Source organism: Augochlora pura, chromosome 6 (genome assembly GCF_028453695.1).
Source record: "Augochlora pura isolate Apur16 chromosome 6, APUR_v2.2.1, whole genome shotgun sequence".
NCBI classification, from domain to species: Eukaryota; Metazoa; Arthropoda; class Insecta; order Hymenoptera; family Halictidae; genus Augochlora; species Augochlora pura.
The window spans coordinates 5,664,919-5,681,375 of record NC_135777.1 but is presented as its reverse complement, the minus strand read 5'-3'; the positions used below and the strand labels follow the sequence as shown (position 1 = coordinate 5,681,375).

Genomic DNA, 16,457 nt, shown 5'->3' with positions numbered 1-16,457 from the left:
AAAGCTTGATCTTATCGATACGTCGTGATCGAGACTCGTGATTAATGATTCATATCTCGCCGCTCGAGAATCAAGTTTCCGCCTTTCCCACGTTTTTATTCGCGCCACCTCGAAATGTTCTCCGTGTCATCGCATTGTTATATTCCTGAATCGGGTATAAGTCTTCGAACGTAAAGGTCACGTGTAGGCTAGCACAATATCTGTTACGGTTACAAGGAAAACGAGAATTGATACTGCCGTTTCTCCGACGTCGCGTCGCACAGTGGTCTGTAAACCGGTGCACTTCCTGGTCAAAATTCAATTTTTCAGCTTTTCATATTTCCACAAATTTCGTATCATTACGACCACGGCGAGCGAACACTCGGCATCCGAATAAATTAACTTTGAATGGGTTGTTCAGCGCCGTCTCTCGAGGAGAAAATCGCTCAACGAGGAAGTCACAGTTACTATGGAATACTAGTTTGTGCTCGCTCGAATCTCTGTCCGATTCCAAATTACCGTATATGCTTAGCCAGGGGGTCCCTTCGTCGAACTATGTCACGATATCGCGGCGACATCGATTAATTCTAATTGCGTTTGTCACGAGGCGCATTGGCTCGCTCTCGCCATTTCCGCCATCATTTTTACGAGTTCGTCGAAACGATTCATCATCTTTTTGCGATAAGATACAGAAAGTAAAAGAAAGTGGAAAGAACGTGGTGACAAGAATCATAAGCTCGTTGCGAACGTAATTTTGGCTTCTCGTAACCTACAATTGTAAGCAATATCTATAATAGATATCGCAGGATCACTGGAGCACTGGAACCCCCCCCGTTCCCTCGCGTAAGAAACCCGAGGACTCGCAGCTCACCGCATTGTGATGTTTTTATTCCCGGACTTCTCTCTGTTTATCGGCCGCGCCGCGGTTTGTACGCGTACAGATATTGGACATTGATCCGGACAACGTGTGTCGGGGAGCCGTGTGCTTTCTCATCCGCATTCTTCTCCGAACGGTTGATCCTGGAGAAAGAAGCGACAAGAGAGGCAATGCATATAATTGGGGTCCAGTTTGCGGGGCCAGTTGCCGCTGGTGCATCGGGTGTCCGGACACACGCGGCAGATGCACAACGGCAAAGAAACCCGAGTCGCGGATAATGCAAATGTTATAGCAACACACCGTTACCTCAAAATCTGTTTTTCATCGGATTACGATTTTCCGGGACGATTTTTTCCAGCCGTTTCGATCCCGGACCTCGCAAATTCACGAACTATTAAGGGTGCCGAGGACAACTCCGAGTTTTCATCCAGGAACTTCTCGAACCCATATCTTCGAAACTTTCTCTCGTAGTTTTATTAGTTTCTACCGTGACAGCCGTTTATTTAGTCAGTTGCCGAGAATTCAGTAATTTACACGGTATGGTGGCTAACTCGCGATCCCTTTTGCCACCCGATCAAGGGATCGAAATCGCGTCCGAAATATGAAATCGAGCGCGAACATCGAGCGGAGCTATTCGCCGTCGCAGTGCGGTGCATCGAATCAAAAGTGATAAATAATATCGGCTCCGGGGTTCGGCAAACATCGTCACCGTCTCTTTTGCAGCCTCGTCATAAATTTACAGATATTTCCGCGTAATGCTCGTCGAACGACAGCGCCGACGCGGCGTTTCCGTCGTCACAGAGAATCCGACGTATCCGCGAGAAAACCTATTATTTATATATTTATTTATTTATCGTAAATAGGTCGGATGGCTTTTTAATTGTCTACACAGATTCGACACAATAATAACGATAATGGTAACAAGTAATAATGATAATAATAATAATAATAATAGATAATGCAATTGTGAACACATGTTACATGGAAGAGCGTTTTTCATAAAGGAACAGAATTTTCTCCGCATACTATGTCCGCGAGAATCTATGCATATCGTGTATAACGAGAGTACTCTGCGCTCTGTTGTATTCTGTACTTCGTGCTCTCCGATAACTGGTCGCCAAGATGAAATACCGATCGCGCAGGACCCGTCTCGAATCTGTCGGGCCACTTTTTTCCCCCCGCCCCTTATTCTTCCGCTTTTGCGTCCCGTCGCAACGAGAGACTCGGTGCACCTGTTAGACACGTAATACGCGGCGTATTATGTCATACCTGAACCAGGCTATCGCGCGCCGGCTGCAATTATGTGCAGCTATATTGTCGCCTGTTTGTCCCGGGTAAATAAGGAAAACGCAGGCCGGCCATCTTTTCTGTAACTGCGACCGCTCGCTTCGCGAATTTACTCGTGCGAATATGTTTTTTTTTTTCTCTCGCCGGTATAACAAACGGAGGACGCGATTTTCATACTTCAACGCGTTGATAGGCGGCCATCGAAGTGTTTATCCACGATCGCTGTGATTGTTTATGCAAGTGCATATTTTTTTTTAGAAGATTAGTTGACCAGTGAGACCTAATCGGAGATCATGTGATCAGATGATTCCAAAGGTATTTTTTATTTTGAATATTTATGTTTAAAATATATTATATGTTGTATGTTGTAATATATAATATTATACGATATATATATTTATGTTATAACGTAACATATTATAAAGGCAAGATATATGTTGCAACATGAAACTGCAGATGTTTTAAACATAAATATGCAAAACATGTGCAACAAGCAGGATGCAGGAAATAAACAGTATATTTTTAGAACCATTTAATCATATGCAACAATGTATAGTTAAATGTTAAGGATAAATTCATTTTAAAATGTGACCGAACACGTTTGTTCCAAACGGTGTATCGCCGAATTAGTTGTCCAGCGTTGTGCACAGTGACGAACAGTTTCGTAAATACGTGGCACAACGTGTTAATTTTTCAAACGAAGTAGCAGAACGTGCTGCTCGATCTTCGATGTAGAACGGAGTTGCGATCCGTAACCCAGTACACGAGGTTCGGTGCGAGAGCCAAAGTTAATGTATTTTCCGAGTTATCGCTACGGTAGAATCGATACTACAGGATTTTCGAGGTGACGAGCTTTCGGACCGTCTGCCCGCACAATCTGTGAGGTGTTAAGTGTCAGGATCTCGAAGGTGGACAGCGTTAATTCCCACGATCCATCGCGAAAGAGTGAGCAATTATCGAGGTATTGAGGCTCGCGATCTGTCACGGGTATGCCAGCACTTTTTTTGGGTGTCTGGTGTCGCGAATATTTTTCGTCGACTCTCTCACGATCTTGAAACGGGGGGCAAGCTGTCGACGAGATATTTAAGACCTCGTTTCTGCTCGACTACAAATAGTTACGTAGAGTTCACTTACATTACAATTTAATTGTAATGTAATCGTTCATTCAATTACGTTACATTGCGTTTCGATTACATTGTACCGCAAGCATAGCGTATTTCAATTACATTCGTTATTAAGGTAAACAATAATTATATTAACAGTAAGGTTTGAATCACGTAACTAAATTATATCGCTATTGAAACGAAATGTAATTTTATTAGCGTAATTACGATTACAATCTCCGAGTCGCAAAATCTATCGTGCGTCAGAGAAATTAATCATTTTCTGAAAGTCATCGGCCAACGTGCTAATAGGTTTTCCAGCGACGCAATTTCGAGGCGCGGTAAACAAATTTATTTTCCGACGGTTCCCCTCGGAATTGATCGGGATTCGACTCGGCCGTGCGCGCGCGTGCGGCGTTGAACAATAAATTCCTCGGCAGAAGGCGATCTTACATAATTCCGTTTCGCCCGTGTTAATCTGCGACGGCTGTTTACTGGAAAACGGTGGTCGAAGCCGATTGCCACATGGCATCTGTGCGGCATGTTTTGCCTCCGCATAAATAGAATTAAACACAATACCTGACACGGTATATCGACAAGTGGCTGGTTAAATTCGTGGCTCTCTCCTCGTTGTGGTGCGTCGGCATAATGCCGGATTATTATACGACAGCGAGTTGGAAAAATAATTACAAATACCCCGGAGTGTCGCCCACGGTTCGTGTTCGCGAACAAAGAAGGGAAATCCGAACTATTGTTCCCGATTGGTATCACTTTTGATCGAAATCTCACGTTTCCCAGGAAATTGAATGGAAAGTTTTCACGGTAGTTTCATCGCTGTTGCGATGCACTCCGTTAACATTGGTTTAACCCTACGTGTGATTCACCTGGAGCCAAAGTCTTGACATCATCTCTCGATCAACGTTTATCATCGATTTCGTTGAAGCGAAAATGTGGAAACCAGCTCCCGAACATCAAGTTTACCCTCCGTAGCTGTTTGGAAATAATTTCAATAGAAGATAACAAGTTAGCGAAGATTCAAATCGAATTTCCAATCGAACAACACGGGCGCGCAGTGGTTTAGAAGGGGTTTAACAAGGTTTCGCATCGCCGCGTAGTTTTATTGGACCCGGTTATCGTGTTACACGGGTGTTACGTGTATCGATCAGCAATAAAAAAATTGATGATCGAAACGGTAAGCAGCGGTGTCTCGAAAGTGAAAACGCAGTCTCGTTTCGTCACGCGAAACCACAGCAACGATCTTACGGAGTCGATTTCCTTTCCGGTGCGTTTATTAACCCCTTTTGAATCGACTCCTCAAAATCGTAGCTGCTCAAGGAAACGTACGCGCGATGTTCGTTCTCCTCGTTGATTCGCTAAGCGGCGGAACTGTAGATCTTCGACCGAATCTGTTCTTCCGATAATAAACGTCAGCGCGATCAATAAAAATGTCTTATCTGACGATACTAAAGCAAATAAATAAAATTTCAGCAAATATTCTCGGCGTTTATCGAATAAAATACTACTCAGGACGTTATCTTACAAGTTTTTACAACATGTATATTTTATTTTTAAAAGTACATTCTCGTCAACAAATGAAATATTCTCTTTTTCAAAAATGCATTCTTTCCAACAAATGGATATGTTATTTCTAAAAGATAAAGCATGATCTCGAATCAAATAGAGTTCACGTGTACTATAATGCGTATAGAAAATGCTATTCTATTAATGACTCTGCCGATTTCCGTGTTGGTCGACTGGTTCGCGAGCACGTTTGGGAAACGCGTGACCAAGCGACTATCTGCTAAATGTCCATCATCGAAGGTGAGCCGGCGTGTTGCTATTGATTTGTTGCGAATTTATATTTAGACACCGCCGCGGACTTACCTTGGAACGAGTTATTTATCCTTCGACGTTCCCACCGGCGGTGGTCGGCCTGCGCGCGTTCGCGGAAACGCATTTCGAGGTGTTCGTTCTTTTATCATCGGCCAGCCAATCGCTTTATTCGCGGATCCAGTAAATCGCGAATCCGCGTGGCACAGGCCACGGAGACCTTCGCGCCACTTATCGATCCGGCTGTTTTTGGCTTCAAAACCGATTTCCGTGTTTCTCGCCAGCTTCTCTCTTCGGGGGATTTCAGCTCGTGGCCGCGGCCGTCTCGGAAATGTGACTTCATAAGCGGGGGTACGTTTATTATCCTCCGCGCGTCCGTTTCCAGGAGAAATGATTTCTTTCGAAACGTAATCGACGCGAGCGATTCTATTGATTCGCTGGTGTCCCTCTTAAACGATTCTGGTTTAATTAATTTCGCGTAATATTTTATTCGAAATATTCAGCAAGTACATTCTAAAAAGTGTACCAGAATTTTTAACAGATCCTCCGTGCACGCAGCATCGAAGACATACGATAGAAACCGATTAATTACCAAACGATTTCAGAATACCCTGAAATTTTCCTCGAACTGTTAAAGTAATTAATAAGAAAGAAATTTTTATACAATCTTCTGTTCTCTTCCAAGAACAGGAGGAGTTTTTTAGATCAGGGTAAAATTTTAATTCAACGAGGAGTTGCACGGCTCGCAGGTTGATTTTATGAATTGCAATCGACGGGGAAAAATGTAAATGTTGCGCGTAGATCCGAGGTGATTGTTTAAAGCTTGTCCTTGTGGCTCGGAACGAGCGAGAGAATAGGAGAATAGAACTGAGACGCGTGTACGCGACGTCGTCGTCGTTGCCCTTCTTTCTTTATCTGGTCTTAATTAAGCGACGCGATGGTTGCGTACACACGAAACTTCGCCCCGCACGTGTACCGGTACACGTGCACGATTTACCTGGCGACGAGGCAACGGGTGGAATGCGTGCAACGCAATCCAGTACCGTACCAAATAACGGTCGGTGCCACGGGAAGCGGATCGTGCATGCCCCCTCCTCCCTCCTCTCTCTCTCTCTCTCTCTCTCTCTCTTTCTCTCGCCCACCGCCGTCGTCATTTTATCACTTGGGTTTTTTTTTCTGCACGAAGGGCTGGCGCCTGGGAGCGGTGGCCATTAAAAATCGCATTAAAAAAGCAGGATGCGAAATCATGTCAGCCCGAAATAAAGACTTCCCGTAACAACGCGAAGGAACTCGTTCTTTCGGGCCAATTACACCCGGTTACCACTTTCACGATTAACCCTCTCCGCGGACCCCAACGTAGAATTCGGGCACGCTTTGTTCGGATGACAATTTGACTCGACACTGTCGAATAAATATTCAATTAATTATAAATTTGTCTAATTATAAAGTTCGGATAAAATTGTATTACCATGAGAGTTTGTTCGCGAGTCAATTCATCGGAATACAAAATTATTCGAATAAATAGGTAGAACGACTGATGACGAACATTGTTCGAATAAAGTATTCTACTAAAAAAAAACGTGAATGAACTATTCGCGAATCAATCATTCGTGCGCGAACTATTCGCGAACGATTTGTTCAGGACTAAGCCGTTAGTAATTTATTCGCGAGTGAAATTATTCGATAATTTATTCGTTCGAATAATTAATCTGGATAAAAAGTTATTCGAATAATGACTCTGACCCGAGGCACTTGGCGCGGCCGCTTCAGAATTCTCACGTGGCCTCTTCGACGATCGGAAAATGCTCACCTTTGAACCGTTCTGCCTCTCCTCGCGACAAACAGGTATTTCTCGCCGGCGTTGCATTATCGATCGGGATGATAAATTAGTCCATTTTGTCCGTCGTTTCATTCAATCTGTCCTTTCTTGCCGCCGGTTTTTGCGGCAATCCGGTACGGCGAGAGTCAACCGTGGCGTTCGCGCAACGAGATAGCCGGCCAACCTCTTCGCCGTCGTAATCGGTGTCGTAACGGGCTTATCGGTTCCTCATTTTTTCTTTGTCCTTGCATTTTTTTTTTGTAATTTCGACTTGTTATCTGCGACGGAACGTCCGCGCCGACGACGAACCGACGTGCGTACACTTGCGCGGAGAGCTTGTCGCGCGATATCGCTCCGTTTCCGTGAAACTCGAGCGTGTCGCAGAGCGGCCGGATTAATGCAATTTCGGCAGGAATCCCTGAGTCGAGGTAGACACTGTTCTCTAAGATTTACGAGCCTTGGCACTGGCGATCAGCGGTTTCGAATGGTGGGGAATTGGAAGTTTTAGCGAAAGACCGATGCACGTTTTGTCCCTCGTTCGCGAATGCTATCTTTGAACGGTGCTCGCTTCAGCAGCGAAGTCAAGAGGCGAAGAGTGTAAATCGGACCGAACAGAATTTTTTCATCCGTACACTAATCTAATAAATGCAATTCGACGTAGAGTTATATCGATTCAATTACATTGTAATTCAATTACGTTGCAATTCGACAGCATTGCAATTCAATCACGTAATCGAAACCTTTCAGTCGATTCAATTATCGATTCGTTGCTCCAATAAAATTTGGCCAGCTCGGAAATCGATCACGATTACAAACGGAGTCTGGTAAAACGAAAATTCGTACGCGCTCTTTGTCTTGGAGGCAAAGATATTTTGTCGATGCGCTTTAACGAATAGAATCGATAAAAAAAGAAAGAACGTTTCGGTGGCGCCGGAGAGGAAACGGAGATGAAATGATCGTCGATCCGAATGGGATGGGGTTTTTAAGCCCGCGTATAAAAGGAAGAAGAGGTGAAACTCGGATCAAGCTGATTTCCATTGGTCTCGGGCTCTTGTTTCTTCAACTTTCATAGCTCACGGATCGAATTAACGCTGATCACGGCGAACGTGTTGGAAAAGTTTGATTTCCGGCTGTTGGCAGCGGTTGTTTGATATACGGTTTGACACGGGATTGGATTACGAGTGCCACGTGTCGTCGGTGCTCGGCCGACTCCGGCTGACTCCGGCTGAAAGTCTTCGATAAAACTCGAAATACTCGTTTGCCCGTGAAAACCCAACTTCTTTTTTTTCGCAGTACCGCGTTTTCACCTTTTACTTTTCTAAAAGCCACCTCCCTGGTCGCTGCACACCTCGCTTCCTTTCTCTTTTCTTCTCTTTATTTCGCCCCCCTCTCTCTCTCTCTCTCTCTCTCTCCAGTGTATCAATTAAACAAAATATAAATCAATATAGAAATTCGTTCAAATCAAAATTTAAAGTTTTCATGAAATTCTTCTCAATTAAAACTGCATTGATGATGTAAGCCCAGTAATTGCTAAAGAATAAAGTGGAAGATGAACTTATATCGGAAGTTTAAAATATTTGAATCTATATAATTAAATGTATATATTGAAGCTTTGACGGAGCTATTACTCTGTAACACTTTTAGCGGGACACCTTCTATATCGTCTTCTCTCTCTCTCTCTCTCTCTCGCCAACTATCTCTCTATTGTTTTCCGTCTCTCTTAATTCTTTGTGTCTTTGGGGCCGCGTGTTTCCTTTGTCCAGTGAAATCCTTTCAAAAGCTCGTCGCCGCGATCTGAAAAAAATTCAGTCGCGCGTGGAAGAGCTATTTCCCTTCCTCCTTCTATCTGCGTCCACGTCGCCCCTCTCCGCCGTCCCGTCGATCCTCTGTCAGGTACGAGCAGGAACGAGAAGAACGAGATCGCAGGCCGAAGCGAGAACTCCACGCACTTTGCACTTCGTTCGTACGCGCGAGTATGTTAATTCGAGCCAACTGCCATTACACGAGCAAACACGCCTCGATTTAGAAGTTAGAGGACGCGCGACGGATTCCTGAAATCGTCCAACGATATGCCGAAATCGAACTCGGCGGGTACGACTAAACATAGCTCTATAAGTTTTTCGAGCGAGCGGGCAAATCCCAACGCTGTGCCTCGTTCGATCGAAATGATTTGGACGAAGGAAAAGACTGTCGGCGAACACGATAAAACAATTTACGTCTACGAGACATACGCGAATATCTATTTGTGAGAATCACGATCTTCCGAGCTTCATATAAATGAATCGCGTGTAGCGTGCTGTGTAAAGTCATTGCGGTAATACATAGCATAATTATCCGGAAATTATCCTTACGTATGCCAAATCATTTGAATACTTTTGCGACGATACGTTCTGCGCTTAATGAAACATTTTAACAATGAACGCGTTCGAAATATCGATACGCCATTTTCGACTCATCGAAATTACGTAAAGGACTTTCGTAACATACATCGTCTTCACTTCATTTATAACGCAGGATGTTCTTATGATTGAATTTCTGACGTAGGACGTTTTTATTTTGTGCGAACGTCTGCAATTCACGTAAAACGATTCTTGATTAAATTTTGAATTTGATCAGATAATTTTGATACATTTAATCCAGAATCTTTCTCCGTAGACTGTACATGTTCGTGCAAAATAAAAGTGTTCTACGTTAGAATTTAAATTACAACGATGTCTTGAGTCATAATTAATAAGAACGTTCCACGTCGTTAGTGAAATAAAACGAATTTTTTCTTTACGCGATTCCAACAAGTCGAACATGTGTCGACATTAGTTGAATCGCCCGGATCGAATTCTTGACTGTTTAAATATGGAAGCAAACCACGTTGATTCCACCCCGGAAACACGATCTTGGAAATTCATGCCCGTGTTTGTACCTGACAAGTAGAAACAGACATAATGGACAGACACTTCTACAGGCGAACAATTCAATAGTACGCGCTCCAATGAATATTTCAAACTCCATTTCCTTGAAAATGGAGTCTCGCGTTGAAAAATTTCCTACCGCATTGTCGATGTATTTTTCCGACGAATTATCCTCGGATTAATTCATACGGTAAATGGCTCCCGCACCCTAGGGAGAATAATGTCCCCCCCCCCCCCCGAAAACTGCTAACATTTTCGCGGTGCCCGGAGCCAACACGTTTCTCCGAGCAATTTGCATAAATGATTTTAAGCGAGAATCGATCGCAAAACTGGAAAGTTTTCGCGTTCACCCTTGCTGCTTAGAAATAATTACACGTCGCGATTACTGGCTGCTTTGAAATTATTATTAACCGCATCGGCAATGGCGAGTCGGCGGCCGAGTAATAAATATTGATAAACGAGTAAACATTATTCCCCGCGCGTGGCATAAACTACGATATTATTTCGCCCGCGGTCCAATCAATTTTCTCGAGCAGGTATCGCGCTAAACGTGCAACCGAATCATCTGTTTCGTCGCGAAATAAATTCCGTTTCAACAAACTATATCGAAATCCTTACCGTGCTACCAGCGCATTCGTTTCTTTGCCGCGATATCCGTCTATGTTTCACCTCTTCGGATCTTTTGAAACACCGCTTAGAAAACTGTTTAAGAAATTTCGACGATATTCGTATCTTATACATTATAATGTAAATGTAAATTTATTGGAAATCCATAATTATAAAAAAATAATTTCTATATTTTATTATACTCGAAAAATAACGGCGGAGAGGGTAGTGTCTCCCTCTTCCGAAGGAATCGCAAATCAGGGGAAAGTGTGCTGGGGGTGGTGAATGTGCCGCGAGAGAGCTCATAAAAAATTGAACCGGTGCTTCGGGTTAAACGGTTCAGCAGCCCTCGAGTAGTCGCGGAAGTTCCACTTTTGTCTGACCCAGATGGTCGACATTCACTCGCTATTTCGTAACGGGACCGACCGACTACTTTCTTTCGCTCCTCGAAAGCCCCGGTTCTACACGTGCAGTTAACGTCGCGTCGCCGCGACACTCCATTCACGTATACGGTCCCGTTTGCATCACTGTTTTGCAGACGACTTTAGTTTTCCGGAGAAAAACCTAATTCAAGTTGGATTATAATTTCTTCTTTTCTATCTCCTTCTTTCTTTATATATCTCTTTACATTCTTACTCTTTACCGTGCACTATGCTACGATATAGCATATATTTTATTATAATAAGAACGACATTAACAAATGCTTCAAAGAGTCTGCGGTGTTACGAAACACCGTGAATTATCGCGATCAACGAAAGACAAAACCAATTTTCTTTCGCCGAGGAAAAATAGAATTTGCCAACGGATTTCCGCGAACCTGGAAATCGTGCAACTGCAACATTGAAAAGTATAATGCAGGCAAAGGTCCGCGAGTAATTTACACTAATTAAAGCGAAAATGAATGGCCGAAGCCCACGGGCAGAGTCCGTGGTCATGTTGGCGGTGGAGTCGCGCGATACCGCGGTAAATTATTGTTGCCGAGCGGTTATTAAAATTGTATCGACAAAATGGCGAAACAATGGACGGGGGAGCTCGCGCGCGCTCTCGCCGAGCATGTGGGCAAATAAGTATACCGATGGTAATTAATAGTAGCACGTAACGTGGCGTAATGAGGCGTTGCTTAACATTTCCAATGGCGCGGGGCATTTTGCGTCGGCGTTGCCTAACGCGCGCGGAGCCACCGCCGTTGTAATGATACACGTCGAATTTCTACGGATGTGTTCCAGTTTGAATATTCATCGGCAGCTGTTGCCGGCCAAATCAATTTTGCTTTTCACGGCCTCCTCCCCAGTGGATGGGTGGTTGTTCGTAACTGGCGACGAAAATTGTCGAATTCCGCGCGGCAGAAAAACGTGTCTCCGCGAGCAGGTTTCGTTTTCGCAAGACACGCGCGCCCCACCGTCGATTTTCAACCGGCTGAAGACGACTGTCTTCTGTGCGCGTTCCTTACGGGACTTTTGGTTTTCAGCTGCGTCGATTCGCAAGCTTGGAAATTACGGATCGGTTCTCTGGAACCGGTAATCCGCGAAGAAAACAGTTAAAAGCAGTCGGCGAGTTCTTATTGCGGTCATTTTTGCGAGAGCAAGCGTAGTTCCAAGTTCGTTCACCGTTTTGGAAATGGAATTTTTCACAGACAATGGTGATTTCCCTGTATTCCATAGAAATGATATTTCGAAGAAGCCGATCATGTTAAATTATGGAATTTATGCATTGATTTACACATTTTAAAATTCGGGTAGGTGTTGCAAACATATTTTGTTTTAATGGAGGAACAGACGATTCAGAGCTTCTTTCATGCTAGTAAAAGCGTCGTAATTAATTTCGGATTACCAATTTTACTAATACAGGTTTCCCCGGCATAGAAATTCTTATGTCCACACGGCGCGCTGTAGTCTCGTTGACGTCCGATCGTAACATCGATCCCAAGTCATACAAGATTATATTGACTCTCGCTTCTATATAGATTTGCAGCCGAGCACGACTTTCGAACCTGCTGGTTCCCAAACACATCGATTTTCTGTCATACCGTAGTCAGGCGTACAACCATTTAGTCACGATGCTTGCAAAGTTTCCACGCTTCTAGTCGGACGGACAGAACAGTGTCTACACAAAACCGTTCGATTTCGCAGTCTGCCCGAAGGCAGACTATCCGACGATCATTGCGATCCGGAATCACGTTGCACAGGCCAGTAATATTTCTCTCGTTACATAAATCTGTAATCTCGTTGCATAGATTATTGATTTTAAAAGGCTTCGATGTCTTTCCCAGTCACGAAAGTCTTACGACCCGATAAATTTCTAATTCCTACCTTTGTTGGTGAAGGCAAAAAGCACGTATCAAGCTTGTATTCGACGGATTTTCATTAATTTTCAGGATATTTGTTAAGAATGATGTTTGATTTATTTTCACTCAGAATCAATGGAAAAACAGTACTTGCAAGATTAATATCAAGATTGCTTAATCTTGCATTGCACTTGATGCACGTTTTAAAAAAAAAAACGTAAAAATAAAACAAGTAGACGTAGGTGAAACTTATCTTTCGCACGTTCCAAGCTAGAATCAGACAAGTCATTCATGGTAGTTTTCCCTTAATTGATACATTCGGTGAACGCGTGATTAGGTGATCGACGGTGGTTTCTGGCGTCTATTACAGCGCTCGGAATCGCGTCGAAACATCGAATGGGTCGGTCGCGTCAGAGGCGCACGAAGAAGCTAAAAGGGTTTCCTCGTGAAATTAACACGCGGGGGTCCTTCTCGCGTGTCCCCGGCCCTGACTGCCAGCCGGGAATCCATGTCAAGGTAGTAAAAGCGACCACGAACGAGCCTCGAGTATCACCGATGCTGCCGTACACACCTTTACCTGTCCCTCTATGTATCTAGATTACTAGCGCGAGACACAGCGGATTCGAATGTCTTGCGATCCACTTGCCGCCACGAGTTTTCACGGTTTTCGTGGAACAACATTTCACTGTTCAAATTTATCTTTGATCTATTCTTGAACGGACTCTCTCTCTCTTTCCCTCTCTCTCCCTCTCTCTCTTTCTCTCTGTATCCATCGAAGATCGCGGAAACAAAGACAAAACGATCCAACGAGAAATCGGTCATCCGCGGAATCATCGTCTTGCATGACCTACCTTGGACAAGGTCGCATCACAATGTCTCTGCGGGAATATCGAAAACTTGAGTTGCAGGCTCTTTTTGAAACTCTCTACGTGTCTATAGTCGTCATTTTGAAACGGAGATAGGTATAGGTATGTGTAGCATCGTTTAAATCAGTGATGCTCAACCTGGGCGATATCGCCCCCTGGGGGGCGATCGAAAAGTGGGCGATTATTTGACTATACGCTTTTGGGGGGCGATAGTCATTTTGCGTGGGCGAAATCATTTTGAATACCCGCTTGCAGTGATGGGCCGCTGCATTTTTATATTGCGCTGCGAAAGAAGCGAATGAAACATTTTGTAAAACAATATTGTTATCCTTTGGTATTTAATTGCTACAATGTATATTCAATGTTTCATATGTCTCCTTAACGGGCAAAATTAATTGGACTGTGAATACAAAGTTGCATCGTACAGTCCGGTATTGCAATCCCTAGTGCGCATGTCTTAGATTCGCTTTGCGTGTGCGTTTGTAAATTATATTAAATTTATAACTAATAAATGTTATTCTACTGTTGTTCCTTTCAAATTTCTTTGGATATATCTTACTAACGCCTAATGTAATCTACCTTATATTAGGGATTAACGTACAATTTTTATCAGTTAAAATTTATAGGGAGGCGAATTAAGAAGCGGGTCTTACAAAGGGGGCGTTTGGTCCAAAAAGGTTGAGAAACACTGGTTTAAATCATATTTTATATTTTTGTCACGAATTTTTGAAATGTTTACGTAACATTTTAATATTATTGTTACTTGTATAATTGTCGAGGTATGCCCGAAAAAATGCGGAACACACCCTGTACTTCAATAGCTCGGACAAGGAAAAAATCGTATTTTGGCCGGCCGTTTAGATCCGATACCCCATCGCGAGTCGCTGTGCGATTTAATCTGGACGGACGGGCGACGATGACGCGACGGAGAAAGAGTACGCGAGGACGCGCAACGTCCGAGCTGACATCCGACTCGCTTTTGCGGCGAGATCGCGAAATATCGGCGCGGAATGCCTGTTATTCGAGGCGTTGTGCGCACCAAGGTGGATGCACCTGCGGTGCAGCTAATATCAGCAGGTGTGCGGGCGCGAATGAGCACTCGCCTGCATAAATATGCACCGCAGCTGTGTATTTAAAATCGCAGCAGCTCGGCGCGGCGAAGGGAGCCAGCAGCATGGCCAATAAATCCATCGTGTGCGAGTCTGATGCGCTCCCTTTGTGCCGTGTTGTTTCAAACATGATTTAAAGGGATCTATCTCCTTGTAATAAATGCAACGTTGATCGTACCTGAAAAACAAAAGAAAGACACTAGGATTGGTCACTCGATAGTAATCCTACTACCGTACGTCCAATGAAAGAGGGATTTCCCCACATTCTGTCGGAAGAAAGAGGCAATCTAGAGGCTTTGTTGTAACGATGGACTTTGGTCACTTCGACACAAACGATTGAAATGCCATGTTAAATTGTACCCAAAAAATAAACGAAAGGCACGAGAATATTAGTCATTCAATAGTAATCTTACCGTGCGCCGAATAAAGACACGGCGAGTTCCCGACATTCCGACAGGAAGCAAGAAACAATGCGAGCGGGGAAAGCCATAAACGGAAGTTTTTGTTACGAATGCAGGTCAGTCTTCGTGATCCGAGAGTGTTTTCATCGATTTAATAAATGTTCGAAACTGGTCTGAAAGGGAAGCTCGTTTATGGAAGGGTCGCGGTTCGACGCAGCGGGAAGGTGTCGGTTCCCCGCTGTTACGGTCCCCCTTTGTTGGTCCTCGGACCCAAACCTCGTTTTATGGCTCCCCTCTCTAGGTTTACTACCTAGATACGTAGCTCGTTAGCCTCTGTATATACAATCAGTGTAGCGAAGCAGTTAAATGCTGACCATTTAACCGTGCTTCGAGGCGACACATTTCTTTAAATTGCAGGCGAGTCAGAGAAAAACGTTCGCGACATGTTGTCAGTTTCCTGGAAATTCATTTTGAAAACTATAGTACACATCTTTATCGGAACGTTTAATTAATAGACTGTGAGATCGAAGTTTCCGGAATGGACTTCCTTTTTTGTTCGTCTAATAATATATCTCTACGTGAGATATATTATTAAGGATTAACGATTACCTAATGGTAATGTATCAGTGATTTTTCTCGTTCGTGCCACTTCTCTCCTAACAATCGATTGCAGTGGTAAAACGCAGAAAATTGGTACGATCCCGATCGGAAGTCAAGACAATTTATTAACGACGCGATAAACGATTCGCCCGGCGAAGTCAGCCAGTGAAAGTCGATCTTTAATTCCGTAACGTATCGTTCCAAAAATCGCTGGATCATCGTTCTCCTGCAAGGAGAGACGCTTTCGTAACGAAAGGGAAAAAACGGGTGCCGAATCAGAGCGGAAATATCATCGGGGAAAAAGAAAAGCAGCCAGCTAGGAAACTGCTAGTCGCCGGAAGAATGTGTTCGATCCGACGAATAATCGAAATCGTGCTGGCGCAATTGGCCACGGGTATTCCACCTTGATCACAGTTACCTTTACAGTCCCCTGTATACCATATTCTCGTCGCTTTTGTACAATTCACCGACGCAGAAGATCGTGTCACTATAGATAATTGGATTCGTCTTCATCTTGAAATCTTAAAAAAAATGACCTTTGAAAAGAAATCATTTTGAATCGTGCAAACTGTTCCTCCAACATTTTTAAGTATCGTTAAGGAGATATCGATCAGCTTAGAAACGATGATGATTCTGATACCGGACGCTCGTATAAACGGTGCAACAATGCGTCGAGAACAAAAAGTCCGCGAACTTGTTTATTAAAACGCGGGATAATTCGTCGCGCATTCGAAAGCGCGAGACGAAAGTTGGACCGATCGAAAGTCCGCGTCTGAAGGCATTCGAATAG

The 16,457-nt window shown here is 43.8% G+C and overlaps 1 protein-coding gene across 6 annotated transcripts in view; it reads left to right on the top strand.

The window, feature by feature from the left end:
• Positions 1-16,457, top strand: part of LOC144470690 (ribosomal protein S6 kinase alpha-5) — a 40,568-nt gene that overhangs the window by 11,965 nt on the left and 12,146 nt on the right. The gene's annotated exons all lie outside the window — the stretch shown is intronic.